This window comes from Haemaphysalis longicornis, unplaced genomic scaffold (assembly GCF_048455015.1).
Source record: "Haemaphysalis longicornis isolate Haplotype H1 unplaced genomic scaffold, Haemaphysalis longicornis Haplotype H1 scaffold_7, whole genome shotgun sequence".
NCBI classification, from domain to species: Eukaryota; Metazoa; Arthropoda; class Arachnida; order Ixodida; family Ixodidae; genus Haemaphysalis; species Haemaphysalis longicornis.
The window spans coordinates 109,804,457-109,823,668 of record NW_027526422.1 but is presented as its reverse complement, the minus strand read 5'-3'; the positions used below and the strand labels follow the sequence as shown (position 1 = coordinate 109,823,668).

Genomic DNA, 19,212 nt, shown 5'->3' with positions numbered 1-19,212 from the left:
CGGCGTTCGTCAGATTACAGTGATGGCATTTGTCCTGCAGCTTATATATGTTTTAAAACTACAAATTATCAGCAAAAATCACAAGCAGCTCCATCAGCTGAATGAGGAAAGGGGAAAAAAGGGACGGAAACGCGAGATATAGGCGCTGGTCTAAAGCATTACATAGACGCTGTTGTGTCCAGCATTATCAATAAAGGTTTTCTGCATGGTATCCGTGCTTATACAAAAGCAAGGTTATATTTACAAGCATGGCTGTAAAAACACCTAGAACAAGACCAAGTACCTCTAACAGCGATAATGCGAACAATGTCTTACAAATATCCAGTGCAACAGCAGAAGGCAGTCTTATCACATTACTGCATATTCAGGCAGCTTAGTTTCCAATGACTTTCGTTTAAACCAGATGCCCAGGTGTTCAGTTTGTAAATTAGGAATGAGTCCGAACTTCTCTATCATCGTGGGTACGAAAACGATACTAAAGGATGGTGACTTTGATATGGTCAAAGGAATGGCCTGTGAAGTTCACGTGTTTGGATAGCGGAAGATGCGGAAGGGAGGTTACATGTGCCATGTGGTTGTTGAAACGTAGTCTAAAAGACAGCGCCGTTTGACCAATATATTGCAGGTTGCAAAGAGAACATTCTGACATATAGATTACGTTTTCACTGTCACAGCAAAGATCGCGATTTATTTTTAGGCAGTAGTTAGAGGCTGAACTGATAACCGTACGGGTAGTAGTCATGTGTGCGCAAACCTTGCAACGGAGCTTGTTGCAAGGATGGCACCCAGATAGAACGACACGTGTGGTTTTTGATGAAGTGAAGATATCGCGAAGGTTTCTGGCTCGTGGCGGTTCGGGAAAATTGTCTTGCAGCCGGTCACTCTGCGCAAGAATATCGTAGTGTTTACTTAAAAGGTTCCTAATGTTAGGCATTGACGCGTTGTACGTAACCACGTGGTAAGTTTTTTCGGGAGGGGGGGGGGGGGGGGCGCGCTTAAATATCGAGGAGGTCATTACGATCAAGACCATCGGCGCGCCCAAATGTGTCGCCAGGAATTTCGGCAGGGTACTTTTGTTTTTAGTAACGGCGTCGCAAAGTTGTACGCAGTTAAAATCGAAGTCAGATTGTTTAGAACAAACTTTTTTGAAACGACTGGCTTGACTAGGCGGGATACTAGTTTTGCAATGCTTGGGGTGGATGCTGTGAAAATGGAGGCACTGTTGCCTGTCGGTTAGCTTGAGGTAAATTTTAGTAACTGATTCACCGTTACCTACAGTCAAGGTAAAGCCAAGAAAACTGAAGGTTTACTGGGAAGAAGAATGGGAAAATAAATTTGAAGGGTGGGCCTGAATAAAATCATTAATGAAGGACAAACGAGTGCCCTCACCGTGTGTCCAAATTAAAAAGATGCCGTCAATTAAGCGTTCATAGTACAGAGGTTTAAGAGCAAAACTGGCTATAACTTGGTTCTCAAGCAAGCCCATGAAGATATTGGCATAGTTAGGACCAATTGCCGTGCCCATAGATATACCGCTAACCTGAACGTAATGGATTCCGTTGAATTCAAAATTATTTTATTCTAATACTAGGCGCAAAAAGAGTAGCGAAGTTTGGCTGTGCAAGGTCTTATTGATATCTGACATCTCGTATGCCAGTAGTACAGATCGGATGCCGTCGGTATGTGGTATGTTAGTCGCCACGTCTAGGGTAACCAAGAGGGCGCCTTCGGAGATCTCAACAGCAGTGATATCCGATAATAAATGGTTGGTGTCTTTCACATATGTAGCAAATGTTGTAGGAATTTGGTTGATTTCATTATCGGGAAAGCGGGAGATATTTTCTGTTACAGTTCCTATTCCCGAGACGATTGGATGGCCAGGATTACCATGGTTATGTATCTTCGGTAGGAGGTAGAAACGGCCTGTGACGGGGCTTAGAGGAATAAGGGACCTAATAATGAGCTATCCAACTTTTTTTCGGATGCGAGCATGGTTAGCGAACTTGTTATGAGAGACCTAAAATGTTCATTCGGGTCTTCATCCAAACGTTTATACAATGACTGATCGTTAAGTTGCCTCATTCCTTCTTTAGGATAGTCCGTTTTATTTAGCAAAACGGCGCCATCCTGATTCGCAGGCTTAATGAATATGGTGTCACGGGAGAGTAGGTTCTTGATTGCTCAGGTTTCCTTTGGGTTGAGGTTACGTGTGAAACAGGCTTGATTGCGGGGTCTCGCAATCAAGGGCGTCTCGCTGTAGGGCGTCTAGGGCGCTGTAGGGCGTTGTAGGGCGTCTAGGCGTTGTAGGGCGCCTAGACGCTGTAGGGCGTCTAGGGCGTCTCGCTGTACCGCGGTAATGTACAAATCTAGAGATTTGTCACGTTGGGTGGGAGGCGTTCAACGCTTACGCGAAGGACCTGCTTTTGATGTATGGTTACAATCATCGCTGCAATAAAAATATTCTCGTAGTCTTAAACTACGGCAAAGTTATCCCCATCTCTCATTACCTTGAATTCATATATATATATATATATATATATATATATATATATATATATATATATAAATCTAGAGAAAGATAAACTCACAAAGCGCGCAGAAATAGTACAAGTAAAGTGTCGGATACACAGCAAGAACAATAACAAACAAGGTTTAGTTACGTAGCGGCAACGGGACTTGCCTCCATCAGAGTAAAGTTACATGATTTTGCTGTATATATATATTTCCTATTCTGATTCGCTATATATATACATATATATATATATATATATATATATATATATATATATATATATATATATATATATATATATATATATATATATATATATATATATATATATATATATATATATATATATATATATAGTAAACAGGGGCGCTATAAAAACATAACAAGTTTACTTCGAAAACATAACTTTACATCGACGTTTCGGACGGGGACCGTCCTTTATCAAGAGTAATATTTTACAGAATGGAAGCGGTTTATATACAGTTCAAGCACTTGAGGTGCCGGGGCGGTGACATGCGTTTAAGATTGGAAGCGAGGAGGAAGAGAGAAAAGCGCATTGAAACGTGACAGAAAAAGCCAGCAATAAAGAAGCACAAACTTGAAAAGCATAAATATGCGAGAGAGGGGGATGGAAAGGCAAAGGTGGGGACGGGCAAACTAAAAAGAACCGAGAGGACGCGACAAACAGAAGCTTAGGAGCGATGGGAGACACGTAATTGCGTGGTCGACAGGGATGACCCACAGGGGCGGCGAGTTGTACCTGCCCGTGGCCATCGCAGGCGAACAATATGCAAGGGTTGTTGTACGCGCGCCGCTTCCAAGACTCCCGTGCCAGGGAACTCTTGAAAATAATTCTGGAAATGAATAACTTTGAGTTCAACAATAACCATTATGTGCAAATCAATGGCACCTCTATGGGCACAAAGATTGGTCCCAATTATGCCAACATCTTCATGGGAAATTTGGAAAACAAGTTCCTAGGTTACTACCCGTTAAAGCCGCTCTTCTATAAGAGATTCATTGACGACATATTTCTGATCTGGCCTCACGAAGAGGAGGCTCTCCTTACGTTTATTGAAGCATTCAACAATGTCCACAGCGACATCAGGTTCTCTCACTGTACTCTGCCTGTAGCTTAAACTTTTTGGACGTAACCGTGCAAATATCTGGCGGTAAACTGACAACATCACTCTTCAGAAAACCCACTGACCGACAACAGTATCTAAACTTTCACAGCAGCCATGTTCGCCATTGCAAAACCGGAATTCCTTACAGCCAGTCCATCCGATTCAAAAGAATATGTTCCAACCCTCAAGACTTGGCCGCCAACTGTGACCAACTACGCAAAGATTTAACCTGCCAACAATACCCTCTTCCCGTAATAAACGATGCCATTGAAAAATCAAAAACACAGGACAGACTTGAACTAATAAACAGCAGCAGCAACGTTCAAACTGATAAACCTCGAACCAACCTGGTTCTAACATACTCGGCCTCCGCTCCGAACGTAACAACAATTTTGCGAAAACATCACAACATCCTTCTGGAAAGTGATCGAATGCGACGTGTCCTCCCTGAACCGCCCCGCGTCGTATATAGGCGAGCAAAAAAACCTGACAGATATCATAACTTCTTCAAAAACTGAAACTTCCCTATTTCAAGGCTCTGGACCATGCAACAAACCCCGCTGTAAGCTTTGCCCCATGATGCCAAAAACTCTTGTTGCTGAAAGCTCTGCCACTAGTTTCTCCTTTCAAATACGCGGAACCTTCGATTGTGATAGTGCTAATGTTGTGTACCTTCTTCAGTGCACTGTATGCAGCGCACAGTACATCGGTCAGACGGAAACACCACTGCGAGTACGAATTAATAACCACAGATCACACACCAAATCGCTGCCTCACCTCCCTGTCTCAAAACACGTTACTTGCCTTGGTCACTCTTTTGACAAATTCACGGTGACCGTGCTAAAATCGAAGTTTAGATCACACCACGAAAGAGAGATGTTTGAATCATTTCTAATCCACAAATTCTACACAGTTGCAGGTGGAATAAATGAACAAGAGGGGAGGTTTTCGTTTTTGTCCCCGTAACGCACACCTCTGCTGCTTTTTTTTCTTTTTTTTCTGATCGGTAGGTTGTGGTGATGTGAACAATCTGCTCATTGCAATTATGTATAAACATTGTGTTATTTAGGAGTTGACCGTGTACGCGTGTGTATCTATAAGCACAGAATGGTGCAAGAATGTCTCTACACGTCATTCTTTTTGTTTCTATACAAGATTGTTTCTATACCTCATTTCTAGAGAATTGTTTCTATACGTCATTCTTCTTGACACCATTGATAATGTTTTGTCTCACCCAGTGTACCCGCGTATCAAAAGAAACTGTCTTGTCACTGTTTATTTTGCTTGCTTTATCGGCCACTCGGTTGATTTCGTTGTTTGGGTCAATCGGTCAAGCCATTGGCGTCTTTCCTTCTTTCCATGGCCACTTGGTCGTTTGTGCGTGTTTGTTACTTGTGTGCGCGTGTGCGCGGCTATTGCCTTTGACCTTCGCCCTGTTTCTGTTTTGATTTGTGGCACCGGTATCCCTCTCTTTTTCTCCCCCGTTGGCTTACTACTTTCACTGTCTCTCCACTCAGACATAATTACTATAACTCGACAGCTTAGCCCTCTTGTCACCATCGCGACGGGGGCGCCTCCTTTCTTCCCAGGTTTCTCGAACACGTGGGCACTTTACGACTTTGGCGCCGACACTGACTGGGAGGAGGGGTGGAGGAAACTGAATGGGGGATCATCTTCGGGAGCCGACGAAACCCCGCGCCCCTCGCTCGGGAGTCTTCAGGGCACGCGTACGTAGGACACCCCTAGCATATTGTTCACGGGCGCTGACCGCGGGCGCTTACAACTCGTCACCCCTGTCAACCACGCAATTATGTGCCCCCTATCGCTCACGTTGACTTACTATTCTCGCTGTCTCTGCAGGCAACGTGATTCATGTCTCCTCACTCAGACATAATCACTCTCATTCGGACTTTCGATTCCTTATCTTCTCGCCGGTGCGACTGGGGCGGCCCGTTTCTTCCCGGTTTTCTCCGACACGGCGACACATTACGGCTTCCGCGAACTGAGCAGGAAGGGTGGGGGGAAGTAGATGGCGGTGCGTCTTTGAGGGCCGACGAAAAACACGCGCTCCTGGCACGGGAGTCTTGGAAGCAGCGCGCGTACAACAACCCTTGCATATTGTTCGCCTGCGATGGCCACGGGCAGGTACAACTCGCCGCCCCTGTGGGTCATCCCTGTCGACCACGCAATTACGTGTCTCACCATCGCTCCTCAGCTTCTCTTTATCGCGTCCTCTCGGTTCTTTTTAGTTTGCCCGTCCCCACCTCTGCCTTTCCATCCCCCCCTCTCACATATTTATGCTTTTCAAGTTTGTGCTTCTTTATTGCTGGCTTTTTCTCTCATGTTTCAATGCGCTTTTCTCTCTTCCTCCTCGCTTCCAATCTTAAACGTATGTCACCGCCCCGGAACCTCAAGTGCTTGAACTGTATATAAACCGCTTCCATTCTGTAAAATATTACTCTTGATAAAGGACGGTCCCCGCCCGAAACGTCGATGTAAAGTTATGTTTTCGAAGTAAACTTGGTATGTTTTTTATTGCGCCCCTTTTTACTATTTAACCTTCACTAGCCCAATCGTTTACCTTATATATATATATATGTATATATATATATATATATATATATATATATATATATATATATATATATATATATATATATATATATATATATATATATATATATATATATATATATATATATATATATATATATATATATATATATATATATATATATATATATTTTATATATATATACAGTCGAACACGGATATATCGAACGCGGGTATATCGAATTATTGTCTATATCGAACTCATAAATTATCCCCTTGAAAATTCTGTGTAAAAGTATAGGAATTCGTACGTTTATATCGAACCGTATTTTTCCCGACATTGAGTATATCGAACGCCGCGCGAGGTGGAAGGTCCTCTTCGGCGGTCGCTGCACCCCCAATTGAGGTTGAGGAGGATGTGGAGGAATGCGCGGGCATGGCGAAGACTGGCTCGCGGAACTAATCCCCCCTACCGGAACGAATTTGCGCTTTCCCAGTCGGGCCCCGCTACCGGCCGCCGTAGCGTTAGCGGACGGAGCCCGGTATGCTAAAGCTCTCTAGGCACACAAGCCCGAACGCTCGGAAAATGTGACAGTGCGAGGTAGGGATACCCCGACTGCGCACGTCCTTTTTTTGCGGCTGCGTATACGTTCCCCGGCTTGCCGAAAAATAGTTTTTTTTCTCTCTCTCTGGGTCTGTCTTCCCCCGATGTCGTCTCGAGAAAAGGAAGATTGAACGAAGGCGCTGGCGGCCTCCTCCTTCTTTTGCATTATGCTGCTGTTGCTGCTGTTTGGCGAGTTGTCCCGCACCTTTCGGAGATCACTGTTTCTCTCGGAGATGACCATCGCGAGCGCTTTGTTGGAGTTCGTTCAGAGAGCCTTGGAATTGTTACCTTAAAAGTTCTTGTGGTACGTGCGCGCTGTTCTTCTTTTGCGTGCGTGTTGTGCATGGTGTGCGAAGGCGCGGCGTTCTGCTGGAATTTTCTAGTTGTGCAGCCTCGAGAAGATCGAGACCAGCGTCTTTAATTTCATTCCCAGGACGAAGAAGCAGGCCAAGATCAGCGATTTTTTTCACGGAAATAAAGAGTCTTGTTGCGTCGTGAGTGCGGAATTCGTTGTCATTCTTGAACGCGACGATCGGTAAGTGATCGTCTGCCATAGGTGAGGTCTCAGAGCCCATATTTTTTATATCGAATTTTTCATATATCGAACTATTTCGCGATCCCCTTGGAGTTCGATATATCCGTGTTATATATATATATATATATATATATATATATATATATATATATATATATATATATATATATATATATATATATATATATATATATATATATATATATATAATAAGGTTAGTAGAGACAGAGGCAAACGAAAAAGACGTAGAAAATGGAAATAAGTTTACTGACGTTTCAGGGAGAGGACTCCCTTTCTTCAGTGTACCATCTCTGAAGAAAGGGAGTCCTCTCTCTGAAACTTCAGTAAACTTATTTGCATTTTCTACGTCTTTCTCGTTTGTCTCTGTCTCTACTAACCTTATTTTTTTCGCGCTCTGTGTGAGTGTTTATCTTTTCAGACTATATATATATATATTTAGCTGCGAGGTTTACTTGACACGGCCTCCCGAACCGGACCTCGGTTGTCGGGGTTGCATGTTGGTAATTCGAAAAAATGCTGGTAGTGGCCGCTTTTGATAACCACCCCTGTGCTGTCTAAGTTGCATCATGAATGAGAAGACCGCTATAAGTTTCCGCTATCACCGCTACTGCTAGGAAGCTGGGGTGGAGCCTATCCGCATCCAGGAAACGATGGGGCGGGAGTGTGTCAAATCGACAGTCCAAGTGCGTCACTTCCATAGCTCTGGATGGTTTTATTGAATATCTCGGTTTCCCAGTTAAACGACTTAACGAACTGGTCGCCTGGTCGATCAAGTCGGCGGTTAGGGTTACGTGGCAACTCACAGACAAACTTATGGAGCTCCGGTAGGGTTCGCAGGGTGTTTACTAGTCGGCTAAAACGGCGAAGGATCTCATCGCAGCCGTAATGCTCCAGCTTGCTTGTACCGACGTGGATAACGAGTGCTTTCTCAGTTGTTAGGGTGCTTGGAAGCTCACTTTATACCTAGAACGTGGTCGCTTCTCGGATGGTGATGAAGGCAGGGGACGCTGTGTCGTACGCATTCAAGTGCTGGCGGAGGTAGCGCGTCTGCGAATTGCCGATCACTGCAGAGGTAGGCGGGAATTTGGGGAACCTCCGCGAGAGTCGCTGTTCCGACGAGGGTGTGCTCAGGGCCGGTATTGAAACAATTGTCATGCTGGCGATAGGGTCGAAGGCGTGGTAAACACAAAGAAACCTCGGTAACAGGAACAGCGGAGGGTTTTTTTTTTAGGTTTGGACTTGAGACGAGTATTCTTCGTTTTAACGGAATTTTATCAACACTTGGTATTTATTTGTACTTTTCGTTGACGCTTTTTCTGATAAACAGGTTTGCTTTGTATAGGTTCTTTTCATAGCTGTTTCTTTGTTATAATAATGTACAGTGTTTGTATTACTGTTACTATTCTGCAAAAATGATGAAATAAAGCAGTCGTTCAGCTTCTGCGTGCAGCACACTGTGGTTGTCTTATGTATGGCGTAAGCGGTGCTCAAGCTCAAAAAGCAGCCTTTTTTTATTCCGTATACTTTCATACTGCACTTTGTACTATACAGAAAGGAATAAATAGCTCATCTAAAAATAGCCTCAATCGTAATAATTTTTTTCCTTCCTCGCTAGTAGGTAGATTTTGGCGTACCTAGATGACATTGTCGTGCTAGTTTCCGAGAGAACCGATATGACATTCTAGCACACGGCAATCCATTTGTCTGACATCTGCAACAACGGGGCAAAACAAATTACTACAAATTTATAATAACGATAACAATGAATAGCTGCACAAATTCCGCCAAAAACGAAATTGTGGGTGATGCTGTAATACTGCTGTATGACATTGTAGCTATTGACATTGCGTTCTTCTTGGAAACACTCATGTTAGATATACATAAAGAAAATGCATGAAATCAAATGAATACAAAAATAATGCGAAGTGTAAACCTACGTACTCGGTCCATCGGCGAGCGAAATAAATATTTTCCGCGCTTTTTTATTGCCGTCCGTAACAAGGTGTAGAAATGTGTGGAGGGCTACAAAACAAAATAAACTAAAACTCCGGGTAACCGGAGAGAGAGAAATTATACTGATTGCCAATGAACACTGATCTCCGCATACAGACCAATATTTCTACGATTATCATGTAACCTACGTTTCGAGTTATATAGCTCTACATAAGTGTGAAGCTATACAATTGCACTTTGAAAAAAAAAGTAATAAACCCTTTGTGTCAATGCCTATATTCACACTCATATAAACTCTTGATAAGATACGCAAGAACTTCTGAACTTCGCCACATTGCCGAAGAAACTATCGCTTACCATCAACGTACTCATTTTAAAATTGTGTTTAAATGTTCCAGAAAGTGATCATACTACTTTCTATGAAACGTCATAGGAAATCGCAACAGTGTTATTATTACCTTTTCGGCTGGCTTTGATTCATTACGGTTACATTGCATAAAAGATTTATAGTCGCATGAGTGCTTACAGAACAACAAATTTTTGGGTGCTTTTTCTTTCGGTATTGTTCTCTTTGTCGTTGTTAAACCTTCATATTTATGTTGGTACTTAATTTTGATTTCACCAAATCTGTCTTACTGTCTCAAGCAAACAGCGTCTCGTTATGTGCAAAGGTGTGACTTTTATATTGATTGTATGTTTGCCGGCCAGTTTTTCGCGTTGGATGTACGAGGCACTTAGGCTCTGTATCTTGCATCCCTTCCATATGCATCTTCTCTCCTATTGTAGAGAGTCAACGCAGAAAAAAATGGTTTGAGCCGTCAAGATCATGTGAGCAACGAAACGTCTTTTGCCGCATTGCAGCTTCAGCTTTTTTTGCCTGTATGGAAGGTACTTTTTATTTCTCAAATCTGGAGTTGAATCTACACCCTAATAATACAGACAGGGCAATATCGGACTCAGTTTTCGGCCTTTCCGAGGTTCACAAAGTGCTCTGGAAGGGCCTTGGCTGGATCCAGGCAGTACCCGTGGGTTCCATTGGGTATGTCACCTCTAGCGAAGCAGCGGCAACCCTCCCCGCAGTCATCTTCCGCCGGAGTGCACTGTTGAACGTAACACACAACATGTCAAAAACCTTCTCTCATTCATTAGGCGCTCATTATTGCTGTGTAGTTTCTCGTTGTGACAAACGATGCTGTCCTTGAAGCTTTCAAACATACACCTTGTCTTTTATAACGCTTTGCCTTTTCAATTTATCCGGTCAATAACTTTTTCCACTTGTGATCTACACAAAGTATAGAATACTTCCGTGATATGTCGAAATCATTGTGCTTTGCAGTGAAGTAGTCATGACAATACACAAAGCACAAAAGAGTGCAGAATAAAAGTACAGAGTGTACTGAGCGATGTAGTCACCAAAAAATGGAAAGGCACGAGTTTATTCTCCAAGGGAAATTTTTGTTGTAGGCAGCAGCCCGTGATTATTCATAGGCAGTCATTTTTGCGTATCGCTCATCACTACTTTTAAGTAGCATGATCCGGTCTAAGCCGGTGCGGACACAGTGTTTGTCCACTCGGCCGCCTAATTCAGTCCATCCATCCGTTTTAACGACTGAAAGTATCCTCCCGGATTGTAGACATGGGCTGTATGGGGTATTTCGTACCGGTCTTTCTTCTATTCAAAGGGTCTTTAGGAAACGCCTTGGGTCGTAGGGAATATGAAAACCGAGACAAGGATGCGCAGAGGTATGTGCGCTAATTTGAGGCTCTGGAATTATTCTTAAGCACCATGTGACAATACTAGCTCTGCAGTTTCTCCACGCGTGCTTGTAATATTTTAGAAAATTGTGTTGATGGTGCGGCAATAACAGATTGCGCTGCTGCTTTACCCGTCGTATGCTAGCCTGTGAATTCGCTCTAAATGCTTTTTTTTGGATTCTTGACCAATTTCAGGGCGGAAAAGTAGTTGAACTCGTTCGCATTTTAGCAGCTCAGCGGATGGCATGGTAGGTTGTTTACACTTTCAACTTTCAGAAAAGTGTTCTGAAGCTTTGCCTGTTCCGAAAATATGTTCCTTTCAGTTAACCGTCACATCCATACTAAGAGTTGCCACTCTCCAAAAAACCTATATCTGAACTTCATGTGAGCGGGAGGTGCTACCATATTGAGCTACAACGAAAAAACTCGGACATTTGTGTCAGTTTTTAGTTACTTCGCTACAGATCTTTTGCGTGATTTAATTGTATAAAGTCACCCAAATTAGCGTCGTCGTTTTCTCTGACACGAGTCCTTAAAGATATAAATCAGCAACACAGTGTGAGCATGACGAAATAAGGGGGTATTTGGCAAGGAAGAGGAGGAAGTAATTTTACACACAGAGGATTACGAAAAGAGCCGGTAGGATGGGCCGTCTCACATCATCAAGTTCCTATGAGACTTCACAATTCACTGCCCACGGACCAAAAGCATAGTGTTCAAATGGGAAAGGTTCTGAAATTTTATACAAATGTTTTAACGGCCACGTTTGCTTACGTTGGAAATGCGTCACTGGTGCACTGAAATCCTGACTCGTTTGTTAGACATCTAGCGCAATCTAGTGAGATCTAGATAAATTAAAACATGTTTTTTATTTATTTTTATGAACTAATTATATTATTTCATTTTTATTCATTTTTTGTATAAATAAAGGCCCCCCCGACAGGGCTGGTACGTTTTTCGTCTACGAAAATGCTTGTTGAGATGAGCACTTCTAGAAACAACAATTGCTACTACGTATTCCAATGACTGGTGAAGTAAGCGCCTAAAACAACTTGCCTAAAAGCCACCATCTACAGGAAAGATTGAGAGAGTAATGGGCTTATAAGCGCGCAGTAGGATGGACCCTGGTATGGTTTTTAAAATGCACGGAAAAACGTAAAATCGTTGAACGTACGTATGCAAGACACCGAGCGTGCTCTCCGTAACTGGCATCCCACGATGCGCTGAAAATATTAAAATACATCCTTTGTACAAATCGCTTGGCTCTTGTCCTTATAATGAGACAAGCCGCGCTGTGTAAAAATAGGCTTATTGTCAAGGACAATGTCAGTCTATTCCAAGCAGTTTGTAAAAACCAAAGAACAAGGATGCTCTTAAAGTCCAAGTAGTTTCATTTGACCGCAAGGTACGGAAACTGCCTTTCCGTTTTTTTAAGTGAGGGCATAAAACAATAATTCTGTTTTCGTACGACACATTTCGAAACAACAAAAAAAACTCAACTACACAATCAGCAATGCATGCACATACACCATATGGTCATTCTAGCAAGCTAAGCGAGCTATAAATTAACAACACTGAATCAAACTGACGTATTTTTTAGGAAAAATTACGTTATCAAATGTGAATACTTTTCACATTTTCCCGTATTCGCCTGCTCTCACAGAGTTTGGAATAGTTTGAAAGGTCTAAATTTTAACGTAGAGCAAAGCATAACAGAATAAGTACTTAAAACAAAAAAAAACAACAAAAGTGTTTGGTAATTATAAGTTATTACAAATACTGTGTTACAAATTCGCCGCTGTATTACAAATACAGCGGCGGTCACCGCCACTGTAACCCGGCCGTGAGTAGAAAGAAAGAAAACGGAGAGGAGCGTGTTTCGAACGGTGAGACAGTGGAACCTAGCAATCCTGATGTGCTAGCTAGCGGATACACCACCGTGAGATACAAGCGCAGACACCTAAACAATGTGGCATGTGAGGTTTGGGCTCCCAATTTATACATATTTCAACTAAATTATTTCGAACGTTTGAAAATTGCGATAAAGGTGACGAAACTTTTATAACCACTATTTATCAGAACCAGTTGCTCCATCCGTCTTTTGTAATACCTGCTAAAACACAGCCGAATTCGTATTCACCAAGTTATAAAACGGAATTCCATTCGTGACAAGCAGTGCGCAAAGAACCGCCTTCCTTAACGGCCAGATGTCTGTAAATGGTCTCTACATTTTTTTCCCGCCCTACGAACCAATCCTTAACGTATCTTTGCCGTACGACCGATTACTTCTGTCGGTTTCAGGTTGCCCAGGAGGTGCTGTCGAACAAGTTAATCAACCCGTGTGACGGAAGCGCGCAATGGACGCGAAGCTGTGCCAAAACAGGACCAACACCGTCTGTAAAGCAGACGACAAAGCCGACGGAAGTGTCCCGCCGACGCGCCCGCTGGGCTGTGCACGGGAACCGCTGGCTAATAGCGCTCCGTGAGTGAACAGCGCTCCCGCCTCCCCAGTCGCATTGGTAGTTTCTTGTCCCGCACGCCACGAAAGAACGGTTGGCTGGGAGAGGTAGAAAGATTTTCTTTAAAATACCCGCCGCATTGGCTCGGCGGCTACGGACACGGGTTATATGCCAGACGCCCCGGCTGCAGTTCTGGTGAAGGCGAAAAGGTAAAGCGTCCGGGTGTTTAGATTTCGGAACACGTAAAGTATCCCCAGGAGGTCTAAATTATTCCGTAGCACCCCACTACGGTGCGCCTAAAAGCCCAAATGACGCCCCGGTGAGCTAAAACCCGCAAACAATCAATCAACGGGTTTATAAAAAAAAATCGAAAAGCGAGCACATGCGCTTTACCTGGTCTTGACATACACAGGTTTCAAATAGCTAACGCAAAGTTGTTCAATAATGTGCTAACTGTGGAGCCTAAAAGATTAAATTTCCCTGGCTTACTTACCTCCCCGCAGCGATGAGAAAAACCAGCACGATCCCCGTCACCTGCAGCCTCATTGCTCGTTTAATGGAGAACGTTCCTGGACACAACGTTGCTTCTTGCGGAGACGAACTCTGAGTTTGATGTTCTCGCGCTTTTATGGAGTCAGTTGCCACCAAAGCTAGACGTCTTCACTGATAATGAACCCACACAACTCAAAAGACCTTCTGGCCTCATCACAAAAGCCGTCGCAACAAGACACTCGTCTCAAGGACACTTCTTCCCTTCTAGTACGCGTCATCCATGCGGCTAGAGGGCACCGAAAGCTACTAGGCTTGCGATAAAGTGTATTCGCTTTAGTATGAACTGGAGAACGCGTATCTGAAACAAGATATATGCGCTTGAAACAGTCCCGGCATAAACAGTTCGTCGCTCACCCAGCAGCCGCCAAATGACCCCAAAAGTTGTTTTTTTTATCCATGTGATTTTTGTTTTCGTGCCCAGGCCAAAGCAGTGAAAGAAGGCAGTATATTTTTGGTAGCTTTACCCATGATTACTGCCCAAAATTATGATCTCACTGAAACGGCTACATGGTTAGTTGTGCAGGTTTGTATATTCATAGATAACTGAAATCCCAACATGAAGATATGAACCTGAACACGCTAAATTGAAACGTACTGTTCGTTGAAGTAGAATATAGGGGCGCTATTTTGATGCTTGGAGGGACACATTTCCAAACTTTGTTTTTATAATTAGGCCAATGCTCACTTGGCTCTGCATTGGAACAATTCGCGCTATATATGTGTGATGGTCATTTTTTTCGTTTTCGCGTTTTATTTGTTCGTAGCGGTACGTGCGTGAATATCTGCTGACTGCGGGCCCTGGTGCTTCGGACTGCGTGCGTGTATTGGGAGTGCATAACAGTACCGTACAACGGCTTAGATATTACATTATCCCCTAGGTACAGCCGACTGAAGCGCAAAAAGCATACAATAATTTGCTTGTTTTCGTGACATTCAGTATTTTGAACGGAAAAATAACCGCGCACGGTTCCGAACGGCTTACCAGTATTCTTCTGGGTCCCACATAAGCGGAGCGGCTTGATATACTCAAACGTGCCCCTCGTCCAAGTAATAAAACCGCGAAGACAACATGTCTTATAGAAAGAGAAATGGGTTACCGCCACCCATAGTAGTGTAACTAGATCTACCCGATAAACGAAGCCTGCAATTATCCTTCTTTCAGAAAGAGAGTCGTAACACTTCAGTGCTTCCGGCTTTTCCACTTAATGTTGGGCAAGGAAAGTCAGAAGCTGGTGCATCATTTCTTCTGTAATTCAAGGCCTCTGTCCTTTGTGCGAGACATTCTTTGTAGAGCTGAGTAAAGCATACCTAGTACTAGTGTGGACGGGCAACCGAAACCACTGCCAATGAACACGGAAGAGCAAAGCAACGGTGCAGCTGCTCATTTTGGTATTGCTAGAGCAAAGCAACGGTGCAGCTGCTCATTTTGGTATTGCTCCCCGCAAACCCAGAATAAAGAGCCATCGTTCGTCTGGCTTCAGGAAGCCCCGACTGCGATTACCACCCATTATCCATCTCCAAGCCTGCGACTACGATCCAGCCACATAATAGCTGAGCTAGAAAGCGCATATAATATTTACATAAATTTGAAACAAATGTTACGCCGAATTGACATTGTGGCATGCAGAAGTCAACATACAGCTGCGAATTGACGGTATTGAAACGCGAGAGGTGTGTCAGCGACGCAGTGCCGCGTCTTGCAAGATGCAAACGCTGTTACCAACATCCGCAGACCCCTCATTCTCCATTTGGTGGCACTAAGATTGAATTTACAAATCTGAAGCAATATTTGCACCGTGGCTGCGGGCACCGTTCGTTGAAACTAGTCACCGCAATAGCGCTGAGAGACGACACAGTCATAGCCTCGCTCGCCGGTATATTGTAACGGCTTAATTTGGTCCAATGCCTGCCGCTGCGGTAGCATGCCGATCGGAGTGAAGCAGTCAAGGCGTTGAATAAATTTAAAGTTAACATATTTTATTTACTGGTAACATCGATGACATTTAGCACATAAGGATCAGAACGTATACACTTGTTACATGAATGAGAAGGACGGTCAATAGATCAAAAGCACTTAGCGGGACACGGCTGACTCGATCTCGGTCTCCTGGCGGGAGGGCACGACGACGGGCGGCAGAGTTTCTGAAGTGAGTCCTGGTGCAGGTCGCCCGCCTCCCTCAATAGCCGGAGACGCCGCGTTATATTCGCTTCAAGCGGTCCGGTGGGTGACGTATTGGGGGAAAACGTGTATCCTGCAGCGTACGGACGCGTGAAACAAGGCTTTCTACAGCCAATCGGGAAGACGCTTCTTAGCTCCAATCACACATGTACCCGCCAAAGTGAAAAGGAAAAAATCAAACACAGAAGACACCAAGTGCAAACTCGAAGGCGCCCGTTTCTGGCAAAACAATTACTGTTGAGAATAAAGTAAAGGTATACAAACTCGAAAGGGAAAAGACAGGCGGTCGTTTGAACCAGACCGAGGGCTCGGAGCACAGAGCGGCCCGCGTAGACGCAAGGGGGGGGGGGGGGGGGGGGGGGTCGGAGACGCCACCGCGCGCGGCAACCCGAGACGGGCCGTCTCCCGGTCGGCCGACGGAAAACCACGCGCCGGAGCCGTTTCTCAGAAAAAAGGGGCCAGGGCCCAGCCGCGTCCGAAGCGTTTTCACACACAACACTTGGAAGTAAGAGCCTTGGCGGCGAGCACAGTTCAAAACAAACAGAAAACATCAACAGACCTCGGCTTCGCGACAATATATATCACACGCACTGCGCGAGAAGTGGATCTATCAGAGGTTCCTCAGGAACGCATTCTAACGTTTCGAGCAAAGCTGTTTCTGGCTATTATTCTACGGATTTTTCCGCCATTCAACGCATCTGGGACAAAATCAACGCCTTGCATCAATTGCAACTTTATCGCGAATGCTAAACTCCTAATGGCGGAACTCTTGGCGAATCCAAACTTTTGGAAAAACAATTATTTTTTGTTCGCAGCTCGGGCAGCTCCATTATTTCGCTTGGATTATTTACAGGCCATATTTAGGTCATACTAAGTTTCAAACGATAAAGAAGTACCCTCTGTGGTTAACAAATTAGCTTCTAGATTGCGGAAACGGACACGGTGTTTTTTTCTGCTGGGATACACTGAAGTATTTCCAATTACCCATAAGTAATAACAAAGACGTATAAAGCGCCATATTCAATTAACGTGAAAGATAGATACGTGTGCTCACTGTAATCATGTCCGCGATGTGAATTTTGCACAGCTTCAGGGTTCGTACAAGTTTCCCGAGTAGGAAAACTCTTACTTTCTGTTTTTTACTCCCAAGACTATTCGCTGATATATCAACGATGCCTTGAGGAGTGTGTATGTGGCATTAGATGGCCTTCCAGCTAATGCAAACAAAGTGGTGATGTTAGCCTAAACAGCCCTATCGAAAACCTAAATTCATTCGCGCTTAGCTTTTCCGCATAGTTTTTGTTGTACTTTATTGTAAGGAGCTGCAGCCAACGCGAGAGACCAGACAGAAGAAGCGTCGGCGCCACACGCAGACGAAGTTCACATAGCTTGCCTGCCTCCAGTGAATCACGTAAAGCGGCTGGATCACGTCACGCGACACCTCGTACGACCGCCGTGGGCGCCTTTGAAACGGCCTCCGGGGTTCAGGGAGGCCCATTCGGAGAGCGTCTGTTGCCCGGAAGACGCCGGCGGTCGAGTGTTATGAATGTGCTACGACCTGCGAGGGCAGTGTGTGTGTGTGTGTGTGTGTGTGTGTGTGTGTGTGTGTGTGTGTGTGTGTGTGTGTGTGTGTGTGTGTGTGTGTGTGTGTGTGTGTGTGTGTGTGTCTGTGTGTGAACGCTTGGAAATGAACACGACTATCCCGCCCCGCCCGCTCCGAGAAGGACGCTTGCGTTGCGGTGGATGCGTGCAGCAACCCTCCCCATTCTTTTCTATGTATACTTCTTTTTTCCTTCATCTCGAGATTCTCCTAATAAAAGCAGTCTGGAAACAGAGCCCAAAGTAGAAGCATCTTCTATTTTAGGCTCTTGCACGCGTGGCCTCGCCACCCCGTAACGATACGTGCAGCAGAGTGATAACTTGTTTTCGAATAGATTATGGCTCTAAGCAAGTTACCAGCAAGCTCTTAAGAAAGAGAAGAACAACAACAGTTCTCACAAAGCGTTAATCGATCACTATCTATCCCAATACAAAAAACTATGCTTCGAGAGAGCAATGCTGGACCAAAGCAAGTAGGTAATCATGATGCGAAACCGTTTCTGCTTGCTAACTTGTAACGAGACCATGTTTGTGAATGTGGAATAAAAAACCACATTGATGGTAATGATCCTAGAGATTAAACTCATGATAACAGAAATCATGTGGCGGAATCCTATTTTGACGCGGTATACCACGTATAAATAGTGTGTTTACCCGTCTGCAAGTACTGATGAATATATACATAATTTAACCAGTATATTATAAAAAGCAGCCGCTTTTGAAACAAATGTCTACTTATTTCCTTTCGTTTAGTCGGTTTTATAAATAAAAGACGAAAGGGAGGGCACGACACACAGGCGCTGTGTGTCGTGCCCTCCTTTCGTCCTCGTTTCTTCTTTGCGCTGTGAATTCAAGATTATGGAACACCAACTCGCCAAAGCATCAACATAAATAAAGGAGATGAGCACAGGCAGACGGCGATAGCTGGGGTGAAGAGGAAGGCGAAGCTGCGGCCACTGCCCAGCTCACAATGCGTTCCAGCGTCTTACGAGAACGTGTATCTGGTCGGCCTTCCCTCTTGGATCCTCCACATGCTGGTGCCGAAACGCGGAGATCGAACCACGAGCAGACTCAACTCAACTTGACGCGGCGCAGTCGCCGAGGTACGCTAGGCTGGAGATTTTTAAATGCAGAGCATTTCTTTAACTCACATGTAGCGTCCGCCGTCCGTCCGCAACAGCTCAGCGCGCAGGTGCGCCCTCTCCCCCACTCCTCCTCTCCCGCATCACGCTACCCTCCTCGCTCTCAACAACAGGTCCACACCCCTCCCCCTACACTATACAAAAAAATAATAGTTATCTGCGCCTGGTTTCGATACCACGACCCTGCGGGCGGAACGCAAGGTACATGGTGCTCTTCCCAC

General features: G+C 44.4%; 1 long non-coding RNA gene across 1 annotated transcript; it reads right to left on the bottom strand.

Moving 5' to 3' along the window:
* Window positions 1–10,165: 10,165 nt before the first annotated feature.
* LOC144144834 (uncharacterized) lies at window positions 10,166–14,172 on the bottom strand. The gene is made up of 3 exons (XR_013317346.1): window positions 14,013–14,172; window positions 12,235–12,283; window positions 10,166–10,405 (listed from the first exon to the last, which is right to left on the bottom strand). It is a non-coding gene; the product is annotated as an uncharacterized LOC144144834 (long non-coding RNA).
* Between the last annotated feature and the right edge of the window lie 5,040 nt (window positions 14,173–19,212).